We start from the raw sequence: 14,956 nt of genomic DNA on the forward strand, positions 1-14,956 counted from the left end.
TCCAAAATTCAGTTATGATTCTAAGCTAGAATCATTAATCACTTGCTCCATAAGTTGAAGAACATAAACTTAGATTCTGAGCTGAATCTGTAAATTCTCCATAATATTGCTGTGTGGTCCATTCTAATGAAAATTTTGCTGCAACTCTGAAACCTTAAAGAGTCTTCTTTGGAGAATTTTTTTTTTTTCTGGAGTGATATTTTCCTGTCAGATCATGTGACCCACAACTAGTGGTTAGCTCCCCGAGAAGTAAAGAAAGGGAAAGAACCAAGAAAAGTTAAACCTCAAAGATGGTACCCTGTGGCCCTTCCTTCCTCTGCTTCCCTGTTGTGTGGTTTCTCAATCTTTGCTTGAGGTAGTAACTTAAATATATATTTTTTATACTGTGAACTCTAATAATTTGTCACAGTGTTGTCAGCACAGAGAAAATTTTACCGAGAGAAATCTACTTGCAAAATGCCTCTCTTCTCACTCCACTCACACAGCAAAATACCCTGTGTTTTTGACACGTGTGTGCCTTTACTAAGGGAATAAAATATAGACTCACTAAGCATTCCAATTCCATTCCCTTTTCTGTGGTCCCTCAGTTTCTCTCTTTCGCCCTCTTCACTTTTTATTTTTGAGTTTCCAGATTTGTCAGGAAGGAGAAAGGGTGGCTAGGTCCTGTGTAGGGACAGCAGAGATGAAAATCCCTTACTCATGAGAGACCAGGTCAAATTTCTTTGATGCTGGCAAAGAAGCACATGGTCACTGCCAAAACCACAGAGTAAAGTCTTCTAAAACCCCCTCAGACACTGATGTTTTAGAGTTAAGCCTTTTCATTTATATTTGGACAACCACCTGTTGACTTCTACTGGTGCTTGTCAAGGGCGGATAGATGGTGGGAACCTGGAGCAGACTTAGCCCATTCAGAGGGCTTGGTATTCCCCTTTGAAGAGGTTGCCATTGTTTTTAATTGGGCCTAGTCAAGGCTCATAAGATCAAACATGAAAAACAAAAAGGAAAGTGTCTACTTGGGACACAGTCTCACTCTTCTCTTGAGATTATCACAGCATTCTCAGGCCATCCCTTTAAATCCAGCAATCGATTAGAACAGTCTTTACAATGCACTTCCTAGTCCTAAAATGCAGTGTGTGAGAGCCAGGGGGAAGACAAAGGAGAAAAATCTATGCTGGTTGTGGAGTACACAGTGGTGGGTCCTGCCAATGGCTCCTACTGGGAGCACACATTTCCCTAGGCAGGTGCTGCTTCTGCTGCAAAGGTAGAGGGATGGGATGAGGCATATATGGTCAAAAGAAAGAACAGGTGCAAAGTGAGCTTCATCTAAGAAAGTCTCATCTAAAGCAAATCTCTAATTTTTGTTGTGACAACATTAGGTGACATCATTGGTGAGCTGCAGACACTTGTGAGTACTGTCCAAGTTACTAGTTCATCAAGTTGGCCTAGATTATACCATTTCACCCATGTCTCAGGGCATATAATGAGCTCCTACATCTCAGGTGAATGGATCTGGGGTTAGGTGTTTAAAAGATTGAATAAAAGATGCAGATGCTCTATTGATGGTGATAGGAAACAGGAAAGAAGTCCAAGAACTAAATGAACAACTATAAATAAGTCTTTTATGGGACAAATATGCTTGAAGCCCTATGGAAATACAACAACAAATCCATCATGTATCCTGTCCAATTAAAAGTGTATCTTGTCAGTTATCCTTAAAAATTCTTCAAAGAGGTAAGAAGACAAAATTTCATACTGTATAAATATATTTCCAGAATAAACTATTATATTATCTCTCCTTTGGAAACAATCCTTGGCCAATTCAGCTGCATGAACAGTGTATGGTGTCCTTTCTTTTCCAACATCACATTTACTACACACCTCTGCAGAGTCTGAATTATGCTAAGCACTAAGAGGCATAGAGAAAACTTGGGTGAGAAATCCAATCTTCCTCCTCCCCTGTGCACTGCAACATCTTTACAAAGGTGAACATTCAGCTCTCCTAAGTTTCTCCTGCAGCCCACCTTCCCTCTCCGCATGCCTTTAACTTCAGAGCCATTTCTGACTCCACCTACTATGGATGCAGCTTTGCCAAAGCTTGGGATTCACTGTCCTTCCTTCTTTTTTTAAGATTTATTTATTTATTTGATAATAAGAGTTACACAGAGAGAGAAGGAAAGGCAGAGAGAGACAGAAAGAGAGAGAGAGAGAGAGAATCTTCCATCCACTGGTTAATCCCCAGTTGACCGCAACACAACTGGAGCTGCGCAAATTCGGAGCCAGGAGCCAGGATCTTCCTCTGGGTCTTCTCACACAGGTACAGGGGCCCAAGAACTTGACCATCTTCTACTGCTTTCCCAGGCCATAGCAGAGAAATGGATAGAAAGCGGAGCAGCTGGGACCTTAACCGGAACCCACATGGGATGCTGGCACTGCAGGCAGCAGTTTTACCCAGCACGCCACAGCGCCAGCCCACTGCCCTTTTTTCTGATCCATCCTGACTCTAGATAGTCCCTCAACCTTGACATCCAGCTGGAAATGAGGCCATAGCTAATACCTTTAGGGTAAAGGATGTCCCCAAAGGAGCTGGTCAGGAAAAGTTGAGGCCTTAAGCAGGCCCATGCAAGACCCTAGCACTGAGTGGTTCCTCATACAAAGGGAATTTTGTAAATTTTGTACTGCTAAGCCTGGCACACAAGTTCCCCTTCCTCTGGGCCCCATATACTCATATACTTTCTCACTGATTCCAGAGATAAACCTACTGTCCAATTAGACCTACCTGCCCTTCCCTGGCTCTCCTTCACTCCCCACACACCATGCCTTGACTGCCTATGCTCCACTCCTCTTCAAATACTTTGTCTTGGGTGGTGGCTCCCTTTAACTCTCAGTTCTCACATCTCCACCACACAGCACTGCTGTCTTACAGATTCTGTGTCTTTTATTCCCACCTCTTTGGAGAACTAGGTTTTCCCTATGTGTCGTATATAGATAGATCAAAACTCACAAGTTGGTTCAATCACTTATTCTGAAGGTAGCCAAATGTAAGAACAACTTTTGTGTTTGATATATCTAAGAACCCACCAGTTTGGGCTAGTTTATTATATCTATAACAGTGCTCCAAAATAGCAGTTGCAGCATTATCAGAATATGTGGGTACCTTTCAAAAGGGGCTATATGAAAAAGGACAGTACTTAGTAGGATGTACATTATATGTCTAAAGGCATAGTAGGTTTGATATTCAAATTCTGGCTCTAGTGCTTACATCCTTGTAGTTTGGGCAAGTTTCCAAAACTCTGTTTCAGTTTTCTTTTTTCCTTTTTTAAGATTTATTTATTTATTTGAATGCACAAGTTACAGAGAGAGAGGGAGAGACAGAGAGAGATAATTCATCAGCTGGTTCACGCCCCAGATGGCTGCAACAGCCAGAGTTGAGCCAGGCCAAAGCCAGGAGTTTCATCCTGGTCTCCCACATGGATGGCAGGGGCCCAAATACTCAGGCCATCCTTCACAGCTTTTTCCAGGCCATTAACAAGGAGCTGTATCAGAAGTGGAACAGCTGGGACATGAACCAGCACACATATGGGATGCCGGTGTTTTGAGAGGCGGCTTTACCTGCTGTGCCACAATGTTCGATCCTCAGTTTTCTTATGATAGTGAAATCTACATCATAGGTTTGTCAGTCAGATCAAATGTGATAGTGTTTAACCCAGGGCCTGGCAGACAATAATACCTTAGTAAATACCATTGTGATTGTAATTACCTTTGGCTCAGAGAGTCTGGCTTATAAGAGCTCGACGGAACTGCATAGAAAATTCAGCCCAGTCACTTTATTCAAAGATGAGGAACTGAATGCTCAGAGGTCAGGCCATGATCAGGTGGAGCTCTGACAGAAGACAATCCTGTGTTCTCCACTCCATTGTCCGGCATTCTTCAGTCGTGTGTATGAGAGTTTGTACCATTACAGGCCCATGCTCTCACTTGCATGATAAGCAGTAAGGCAGAATGATATACATCTGTTTTATAATCATCTGAATAAATAAATGACTTATATTGGAAAAGCCAAACTACCTTGATGAAACAGGATGATGTAATAAAATGTTTAAGGTAGATTTTCATATATCAAAAGTTTGGTTTGCAGTCACAGAAATCATTGCTGGTGATTCTATTTAATATAAATGTCTATAAGAATAATAAAGGCAAATATGTGGAGAGTAATATTGGAATAGAAACCAAAAATGTGCTTTGTGCGTGACTGGTTTTTCTGTTTTTTATGCCACTCCATGTCACAAGAAAATACTTGTAATGAAAATGTCCACCTATAGGTGGCACACTTGTACTGCTGGCATTCTGTCCTTGGGCGTCCTTGCCAACAAATGTCACTGTGAAGAAGATGAGAGTGAAATTTGAAGAAGGAAAACAAGAAACCTAAATGGATACAGGAGTAATCTCTTACATAAACTCAAAATTAAAAAATATATAATAATCTCACAAGATGGTCTGATTCATCTCTACAAATACCTTGCAGAATTGCACCAAATACATTTATTCAGAATATATTTACATAGTCTCCACAACTTAGTAGCCCCTGGCTTGGAGTGGGAAAGACAAATCCTGTCCTGGAGAGCCCTGACAGTCTGGGGCCCTGCATCGGCAGTAGCTGGACAATTGTTGTGGTCCCTGATGTCACAGATGAAGGAACAGTAACTCAGAGACACCAGAGGACAACTGACAGGAGCCCAGCTCTTTGGATTCTAATTCCTGTTTCTGTCACTCCATGCTGCTCCCACATAAGGCAGAAAGTGCCAAAGTGACCCAGGACCTGGGTGTAGGACTAATTCTTTCGGGATTTTATCACTTACAAAGAAGTCCCAGAGGTTCTCCCAGAGCTTTTTCTGTAGAACGGCCTCGTAGAACCTCTAGGGAAGATAGGAAAGAGTGTATTAACAGAAAAATTCTATCCTACTTTAAAAATATTTACATATAGCTTTTTAAAAGATCTATTTATTTTATTTGAAAGGCAGACTTAGCTAAAGGAAGACACACACACACACACACACACACACAGAGCGAATCTTTCATCTGCTGCTTCATTCACCAAATGACTGCACACATGGGTGGCAGGGGTTCAAGCACTTGAGCCATCTCCCATGGCTTTCCCAGGCACATTAGCAGGAAGCTGAATGGGAAGCAGAGCAGCCAGAACTCCAACAAGCGCCCTCTTCCCAGGCTGCAGCTTAACCTACTGCAGCACAATGCCAGTCCCTATAATATAATCTTTTAAAATGTTTAATTGAACAAATATTAAATGCCAGTTTGAACGTAAAAAGCAGAGAAATGACTTTATTTACCCACCCTTTGCTCCTCAGATAAGGTTTCCTATAAATCATTCCAGACCTATCTCTATATGTTTACATACATATGAATGTGCAAATGTGCACATAGAGTTTTCTTTACCCACTTCACATATTCCTGCACCGCTTGCTTTTTTTTTTTAAACTTAATGTAACTTGGAGAACCATATATAGATACATGTCATTCAGTTTAATGTGACATGATGGACTTACAGTTTGGATGTGTTGTATATAGTACATAAACCATTCCCCTTTTGCTGGATGTCTTGGTTGTTTCTGCTTCTCGATGCTGCAAACAGTTCTGTAGAGAAGTCTTTTTATATGTAACTATGCAAACACTCTGAAAGAGTAATTCCTATAAAAGAAACGTTATTGGATCAAAGCATATATACATTTTAATTTAACAAATACTGTAAAATTGCTTGTCACCCTCTCACAAAGGGCAGATTATTGGTTGTCAGGGGTTAGAGGTGAGGATGGAAGGAAAAGGCCAGATGTGGCTGGAAAGAGGACTTGTGAGAGCACAGCTCTAGGCCATAACCATGGTGGTGGTGCACTAAACTGCACAGTATGTAGATAGACTGTGTACATACGTGTGTACAGTTAGGCACACATACACAAATACACACATGCAAGTGCAAGTGTGACTGAAGAAAGTTGAACAGGCTCTGTGCATTGTACCAGCACCAATTTCCTGGCATTTACATGTACTCTAGTTATGCAAAATGTTAACATTGAGGGAGGCTGGATGTAGGGTACAACATAACTCCATGTACATTTCTTTGCAGCTTCCTGTAAGCCTATATTTATTTTAAAATAAAAATGTAAAAGATTCAAGAAGAAAGTCAGGCCCATTAGTAAGGTCCTCTTCTTTCAGCCCAGAGATATTTCTGCTTCCGTTACTTCAGTTGGAATGATTCCCTCTTGAGGTCCTCTCTTTATTTTTAATACAACAACTTGTTCTTACTTGGTCTTTTTACTTAAAAAAAGATAACTTATCCAGTCATTTATATATTGGAAAGGGGGAATTGCAGAGAGACAGGTAGAGACACAGAGAGATCTCTCATCCGTTCACTCAGCAATTTGCATCAATAGCCAGCTCTAGGCCAAGCTGAATCCAAGAGCCTGGAACTCCACCCTGGTGTCACACATGAGTGGCAGCAGCCCAAGGACCTGGGCCATCCATCCACCACTGCTTTCCTAGGCACATTATCAGGGAGCTGGATCAGAAGTGGAGCAGCCAGGGCTTAAAACAGCACCCACTTGAGAAGCCAGCTTCCAAGGCTACAGTTTAACCCACGGCACCACAATGCTGGCACCGCTCTTTTCATTTTTCAAGGGAAAGTTTGTGAATACTTACCTGGGTGAACGTTACTCCTGTGTGATTCAGGGAAAGTCACTCAGCCCTCTTTTTTTCTTCAGACTTTCCTTGGAAACTTGGGGAAGTGTCTCCTGTCCCCTTCCTTACAGGAATGTGGGGGATTACAACTTCACAGAAGCTCCAAGTAACTCCTTCCACACTGAAATCATGGAGCAAGTGGAAACTGGGGTGAGCACTCTCCTCCACTGAGCACCCCCAGAGTTCTGGTCACTGAACGGGTACTTCAAATACACAGCCTCACTGTCCAGGTTGTAGTTCATTCTACAAAGATGTTATACCCCTATACAGACCACTGCACTGCTGAGCAGAGAAGAATTTATAGCTAACAACATCATTAAATAGTATGGATCTACATTGGTTTACACTTCTCCTTGAATCTCAAATTAGTCAAAGCAAGAATAATTTTTTTAGGGGTCGGTGCTGTGGTATAGTGGGTAAAGCCACGGCCTGCAGTGCTGGCATCCCACATGGGCGCTAGTTCAGGTCCTGGCTACTCAACTTCTGTTCTAGCTCTCTGCTTTGGCCTGGGAAAACAGTAGAATATGACCAAAGTCCTTGGGCCCCTGAACCCATGTGGGAGACCCAAAGGAAACTCCTCACTCCTGGTTTCAGACTGGCCCAGCTCCAGCTGTTGAGGCCACTTGGGGAGTGAATCAACAGATGAAAGACCTCTCACTCTCTCTCTCTGCCTTGCCTTTCTGTATTTCAGCCCTTCAAATAAATAAAGAATAAACATTAAAAAAAAAAGACCTGACAAACCATTTTTTAAAAAAATAATTTTAAAGTTACTTTTTAAAAATGGATAATGTAATCTCAAAATATCTTCAGTTATGTCTGAAGCATTTTCCCCTGAATCTAGCCAGTTGATTTTTATGCTATTATATGCAAGTGGATGTCAGCCTTTTTGTAAAACTCTCTCTTTAATGTTTCCCACCTCCATATGTTCATTTCTTGTTTTCATCACAGAAATATTCCTTTTTCATTCTCTTACTTTCCCCTGGAATATGCCTTCACTAAACATATTTGCTACTATTTATTATAATTATTATTTTTAAAGTCAGAATTACAGAGAGAGAGAGAGAGAGAGAGAGAGAGAGAGTATCTTCCATCCGCTGGTTCACTTCCCAGATGGCAGCATCAGCCAGTGCTGGGCCCGATTGAAGCCAGGACACAGGAACTTCTTCCTGATCTTCCACATGAGTGCAGGGGCCCAGGTACTTGGGGCATCATCCACTGCTTTCCCAGGCCATTAGCAGGGAATTGGATCAGAAGTGGAGCAGCCAGGTCATGAATTGGTGCCCATATGTGATGCCAAGGTCACCAGGCAGTGGCCTTAACTGCTATGCCACAATGCCGAGCCCCAAACCTATTCTTACACTCAACTGGAATAAAAAGCTATTTGTTGGTCACCCATTAACTCCTGAAACTCTTACATCATTATTTATGATGCATCATAATAACCATTCCTTGATGTGTGTCATACAAGCCTTGATCAGCAAGGAGGGTAGTGTGGCAAAGCTGGCCCTAAACAATGCAGTGCCTTTGTGCAAATAGACGAAGATATCTCTTCTGAGCAGGACTGTCCTATACAAGGCTGAATTGTAGTTACCTGTGCAAATGAGGAACATTGCCAACTAGTTCCAAAAGCTGTGGGAGTAACACAATCACAGCTCACTGTCACCTTTGGACCTGACCCTAGAATTGACTTCCAAGCCTTCCAACGGCAATCACTTGACTCTGGCGACACAATTTTTTCCTGGTCATAGCAAAGAATAATAAAATACTTAGACATGAAGTTTTACAAATCTGGTACTTTTTTTTTTATAACTGTGACAGATCACTCAGCTCTGGAACAAAATCAGACAGCTTTTGGTTTTCTTTAATAAGAAAGAGGAGCACTGGCTAATTTTGTCCTTACTTAGTTTTCCCTTGGCAGGGCAGTGGTCTGAGACTCCCAAACCAGCATTCATGATCTACTCTCAGGGACCTCATGGTCTCAGTTGAGTGAGAACCTTTGATTGTTTCTGTTAGTTTACAGTGGAACACACCTCCCAGATTTTCTGCACTATGTGGCGCTAGCTCGGGACATTTGTCATTCAGTGTTCGTCCTGTCAGATAGTCTGAAAATTGGAACCAGAAATACTTGACAAATCACTGGCCACATCATGGTTACAGGTGGTGACATATCGCTGCTGCTGCTGCTTATTCATGAAACTGGAGGTTAAGACTCCGTTTGTGAGATGTAAACTAGGGAAAACCCCACATAAAGCACCAGCGTTGGGCAGAATATCAGACAGACAATTTTCAACTGAAATGCCAGTTATTAGAAGTCATGTGGAGTCAGGTGTTGCCATGGAATCCATTTGTTTCTAAACCAGCTCCTCCTGCTGGAATAGTTTCTCATTATCAGGTCTTTCTTAAGGTGGGGTAGGGGGGAATGGAGTGGAAGAAAGAAAGAAAAAGAGTGCTGTCTGATATAGAACCATATTATAATTCCAATGCACTCAGGCCCTAAAATAAATGAGAAATTAAAATTTTCAAAGGAAGTTAATATAAAAATTTAATACCCGGTTATATTGCTATCTGGATTGGAGTAAAACAATCACATTCCCACCAAGATTTCTTCTCTGTGACTTCTGATTATTTAGGGAGAGTAAACGATGGCTTGTAGTACGGCATTTACCTTTGCAAACAAGTTAGTGGGTCTCCAGGAATGAAAATAATATCAAAGCAGATCTAAACCTCGATAGGCTGCACATTTGCAGAGCACTTGTTTTCCTCTGTTTTCTCCTATATTTCATTTTTATTTAGATCCTTAACCAGACCGTTATGGCTTTTCCTCCTGTGAAACTGCTGCTAGAATAAATCTATCCCCTTGTTTCCTCCAAGTTATTTGTTCAAATCATGAGAAGTGATTGGCTGGCATATGTTAATGCTTGAGTGGTTTTTGCAGTAAAGTCCCCATGTGTTTGTAGGTAAAATACAGAAACAGGTTGATCAAATATCAACTTGGGACAACTGAATTTCCAAACATACAGAATCCAGAAATTAACCACTAGTTTAAAGTATGTGTAGTATAATTGATTTTAATTAGTCAGGAGGTCTGTTGGATAAAGACATATTGGAAGTATATTTACATATTTATCTTATTTTATGTTCTGTATTCAAGAGTATTAAATGTTTCATATGAGAAAAAAAAGTGTTGGTACATGACACCTGCACCTTGATCCTCAGTTTATGTTTTCACTTCTGTTAGCCCTATCCCAGTGCTTCAAGAAACCTTTTTATCTATGAAAAACAGGGCCCCATCCCTTCCTTCCACTCAGAGGACATTCACCCACCTGAGAGTCAAGAGACCCCCACCCTTAAATGTTTCTGGAGTTCACAGTTCACACAAGAGGAATTCAAATGATTTGTAGCCTGAGTCTTGTTGATAAAAGAAAAACAAATCAAAAGTAGACGAATGTTTTCATCTCGCAGACCGGGGTAAAAAAAAAAAAAAAAAGGCTATAATGTGCTTAATTTTAAGGCTGTGGGCAAAGTCACCCTCTCACATTGTTGGTGGCATTGTCAATTGTCACAGCTCTTGTGGAGGGCAATTTAGCAATGTCTATTAGGAGTACAAATTCATGGACCCTTTTTTTTTTTTTTTTTTTTTTTGACAGGCAGAGTGGACAGTGAGAGAGAGAGACAGAGAGAAGGGTCTTCCTTTGCCGTTGGTTCACCCTCCAATGGCCGCCGCGGTCGGCGCGCTGCGGCCGGCGCACCGCGCTGATCCGATGGCAGGAGCCAGGAGCCAGGTGCTTTTCCTGGTCTCCCATGGGGTGCAGGGCCCAAGCACCTGGGCCATCCTCCACTGCACTCCCTGGCCACAGCAGAGGGCTGGCCTGGAAGAGGGGCAACTGGGACAGAATCCGGCGCCCCGACCGGGACTAGAACCCGGTGTGCCGGTGCCGCTAGGCGGAGGATTAGCCTAGTGAGCCGCGGCGCCGGCCTCATGGACCCTTTGACCTACCAACTCTACTTTTGGGAATTTGCTATGTGGATACTTTGAACACAAGCAAAGGATAAGTGTACAGTGTTATTCGTTGCAGCATTGTTTGTGATACCAATAATGGGAAATTAACCTAAACGCCTTCAGCAATGACAAGTTAAATAAATTATACTGTTATATCCTTAAAATAGCCTGCTATGCAGATGTTTAGAAAAGAAAGGATGAGGGGCCGGCGCTGCGGCTCAATAGGCTAATCCTCCGCCTCCGGCGCTGGCACACAAGGTTCTAGTCCCGGTCTGGGCGCTGGTTTCTGTCCCGGTTACCCCTCTTCTAGGCCAGCCCTCTGCTGTGGCCCGGGAGTGCAGTAGAGGATGGCCCAAGTCCTTGGGCCCTGCACCTGCATGGGAGACCAGGAGAAGCACCTGGCTCCTGGCTTCAGATCAGCGTGGTGCGCTGGCTGCAGCGGCCGTCGGAGGGTGAACCAACAGCAAAAAAGGAAGACCTTTCTCTCTGTCTCTCTCTCTCACTGTCCACTCTGCCTGTCAAAAAAAAAAAAGAAAGAAAGAAAAGAAAGGATGAGGAAGATCATTGCGTACTGTCATAGAAAATGAAAAAGTCAAGCTGCAAAGTGTGTAAAATATCAATCTGATGGTTGCTTGTTCATACATAAAGAAATTCCAGAAGGACAATAAGAAGTTAAGTGTTGTAGAGCAGCAGACAATAACTGGCAGCCCAGAGATATATTTGCTTGGTTTGCATAGTGTTTTAAAATTGGATTTCACTTAATCAACTGAATTTCCAGGTAAGGAAAATAAAGCAACATGGGCCAGGTGTTAAAAGAAATGGTGCTGGCAACCTAATCTGTGTGGATTTTCTACCCAGCTTTGAGGAAGAGCCTCTGCAGTGGGAACACTGAGGATCTGATTGGTTTCATACCAGAAGTGGAGTTTGACTCATGGATAGGTGGCCTCACTCCAAACCTCTCCTCAGTTTTCCAAAAGAGACTTAGGTGCCATAGTTTGGAAAAGGCCTGCCCAGCACCCTCATCCTTCCACACATGCCCACACAATGCAGGACCAACATTTGGTACAACAGGCACAGTGCCTAGGGCCCATATGAAATGTTTTAAGTCTAATGTACTTTATAACCACGAGGAGAATAAATTTGAATAATGAATGAATGAATTGTATTCTTCCTCATACCAACCCAGCTGCAAAATATAGTTTTAAAATATTTTCTTCAGAAGGAAGAGGCCTACAAAATCATAACAAAAGTGCCTGTGGGCTAACAAATTATGTCATAGCTTGGTCCTGCACAGGAGGGACACTCACCTCTTGAGGGGAGGCCTAGACTTCACTGGTCTAAATGCACTCAGGTAGGGTCTCTTCCTCCAGTATCCACTCCCCTACACCAACACACACCTGTACGCTTTGATTTGAGGCCAAAAGGAGACCTAATGCCTATGTGCCACCTTTTCATCATGACAGATGCAAACTCTCTGGACTTCCTGCAGCAGAATTGAGAACATGGAAGCCTGAAGCATTCAGAGGGCACCCTGTGCACTTCTCTGCCCTTCTGAGGTTAAACTTCCCACAGAAAAGTGGTCTGCCTGGGGACCTGGATTTGTCTTTCTTATCCCGAGGTCATCCCCTCTTTTCTCAGGAGGTAGAAATGAACCATCCTCAGTGTAGAGTCTCATTTCTGGCCTCAGCTAGATAGCATCATCATCAAAGGCCCTATGCCCAATTCCTAAAGTTGCAGGCCCATCAATTCCAATCAACTCCTCCACATAATGATTGAATAAAAATCAGACTAAGGCGATGGTTCTCAAAGTGCGGTTCCCTCACCAGCGGAGGTGGCAGCAGCAGCAGCAACAGCAGCATTAGCAGTAGCATCACCTGGAAACTTGTTAGGAATCCAAACTATTGGGTTTTCCCCCAGCTCTACTGAATTGTAAAGCCCGGGCAAGGTGCCCAGCCATCTGTTTTTAACCAGCCCTCCAGGCAATACCAGGCACATTCAAGTTCAAAACTACTCTGCACAGATGTTCAAGGTCATATAACCATGTCCTGCACCCAGAAGTGATAAGTTCAGTCTGGGATCCAGGTATGTACTCCAGAAGTCAGGCACTTGGCCTCAGGCCCACCAGAGCATGGGGGCACTTCCCAGGTCCTGCTGTGTCTCTGTGAAGAGCAGCTTCTTCAAAGCTCTGGACCTAGAGACCCAGTGCCATCAACTAGGTGGCATCCCCAGTGGGCTTAACCTAGGCTGCCCCAGGGTCTTGAGGCCTGTCTAATCCCCTCACTGTGCTGCTCTGGGTGGCACTTGTGCCTTTGGCTCTGAGCTCCTTCTCACTCTTTCCTCACTCAGGATTCGGAATTGCTCTAGGGTCAGGTTCTGTCCTGGCTCCCACACCTTGAGGAATGTGTATTTTCCAGTCCCACAGGGATTTCAGGGTCCTAAATCAGGGTCCATATTTAAAGGCCACCCTTCTCCTCCCCACTTAAGCCCCAGGTGACCCTGAGGCCGGCCGGATTTGGATACTGATTAGGTTTACACGTTGGAGGGACCCACTTCACCAGTATGCACAGCTGGGCAACAGCCGGCCTCAGCGTCATTGTAGCTCAGGCGTCACTGTAGCTCAGGGGTATACCGGTGTCAGAGGAGGGAGGGGACACACAGTTCATGCCCTCCAGTACCAGCCCATTGCGATGCCATTCATCCTTTTCCTTTCCACAGACCCCTCCCTTGCCTCCAGCATCCTCCACCCCACCCCCAACACCATACCAGCTTCAGCCCTCAGTTGCGCCTTTTCCTGCAGTGTGGCCAGAAACTGGGGAAACCCATTTAGGAAGCATTTTCTTTCAATCCGAAGTCGCAAATTCATGTTCATCTCCAGTTTTGGAACACCTCGGTTGTGTTCTTGAGCCCAGCTTTCCTGCATTTCATGGGTTCATCGTCCTGGGTTCCACTTATGGAACATATGCCAAGTGTCTGCTCTCGCTCCCATCCACAGAAGGCAGGGATCAAAGAGCTCTTTCACAGCTACCACTAATTTTTTAAAAAATAAGTATTCTTTTAAAGCTTAAACAATGATGTGCACTTTAAGAAGCACTCCTATCTCAGCGACCAATTCAAGGTTACATTTGAGACAACAATTTCAAAATCCAGCTGAAGAAACATAGTTAGAGAAATTCTCCCCAAAAATCCTTGTTTGTATTCTCCATTTTCGTTTTTCAACTTGCTGTATGTTCATTGTATGTATGTGTCAGTGTCATCCCACTGAAACGAATTGTTTTTGGGTATTTTAAGGATCAGTTTAGGCAGACAGATGCATGAAAAATAACTCTTCAGAAATGTCCCTTTTTTGCATAAAACATATTTTCCAAAACATCATGATCAGTGAAGCGATATTTACAATAACTTCTAAAATATTAAGCAAAGCCCTTTTTTTTAAAGGGGAGATTCCTCTTGTCCTTTGTTTTTAGCAGGCTCACCCCACAAGGTCAAAATTGCAAGGGGGCATCAACATTACAAGTACTTCACAGAGATGTCAACGTCCACATGTAATAAAGTGGGTCTAGAACAGAATTAACATGGACTTGCATACAGAAGAGAAGAAAACCTTAGTATTTCTTATGACATTACTATTCCCCTAGATAAATCGTCTTTCTCAGTGGTAGAAAGTGAACATCTTGTGGTAACGTGCTAAGTTTTGGGCCATCTTCAAGACTTTTGCATCTTGATAGTAAATATATACTTCATCCTGACCTTGGCCACCGAGTAAAATCAGAGTCTGTGTGCTTGTGCATGGCTGATGTGCCAGCACGTGAAAGTATGCATCTTAAGCAGGCTGTGACAGAAGGGGGAGGGGCAGAAGTCACTCTAGTTTTAATGAGACGCTCAAACACCCAGGGTCAATGAGGAGTTATTGGAAAGCAGGGTGGAGGTCTCCGCTGGAGCAGGGGTGGGCGCCTCAGTGCACCGGGTCCCCGCCACCGCGAAATCCGGCTCAACGATTTGCACCAGGATTCCATCTGTGCTTCACTCAGCGTTCAGCTTCTAGTTTGGACTTTGCTTATTGCCAGGAGGGGTCATATGGCCCTGGAAGGCCCCCTCCCCTTCTTTCCGGGCGCGGGCGGGGCGCAGGAATTCGCGCGCACAGGCGCGTTGGTTCCCGAATCCTCAGTTCGCAGCGCCCACAGGGATGGAGTCTTCGGCACTTGCAAGTCC

This window comes from Oryctolagus cuniculus, chromosome 5, assembly GCF_051225735.1.
Source record: "Oryctolagus cuniculus isolate XC-2025 breed Fujian yellow rabbit chromosome 5, ASM5122573v1, whole genome shotgun sequence".
In the NCBI taxonomy this organism is placed as follows: domain Eukaryota; kingdom Metazoa; phylum Chordata; class Mammalia; order Lagomorpha; family Leporidae; genus Oryctolagus; species Oryctolagus cuniculus.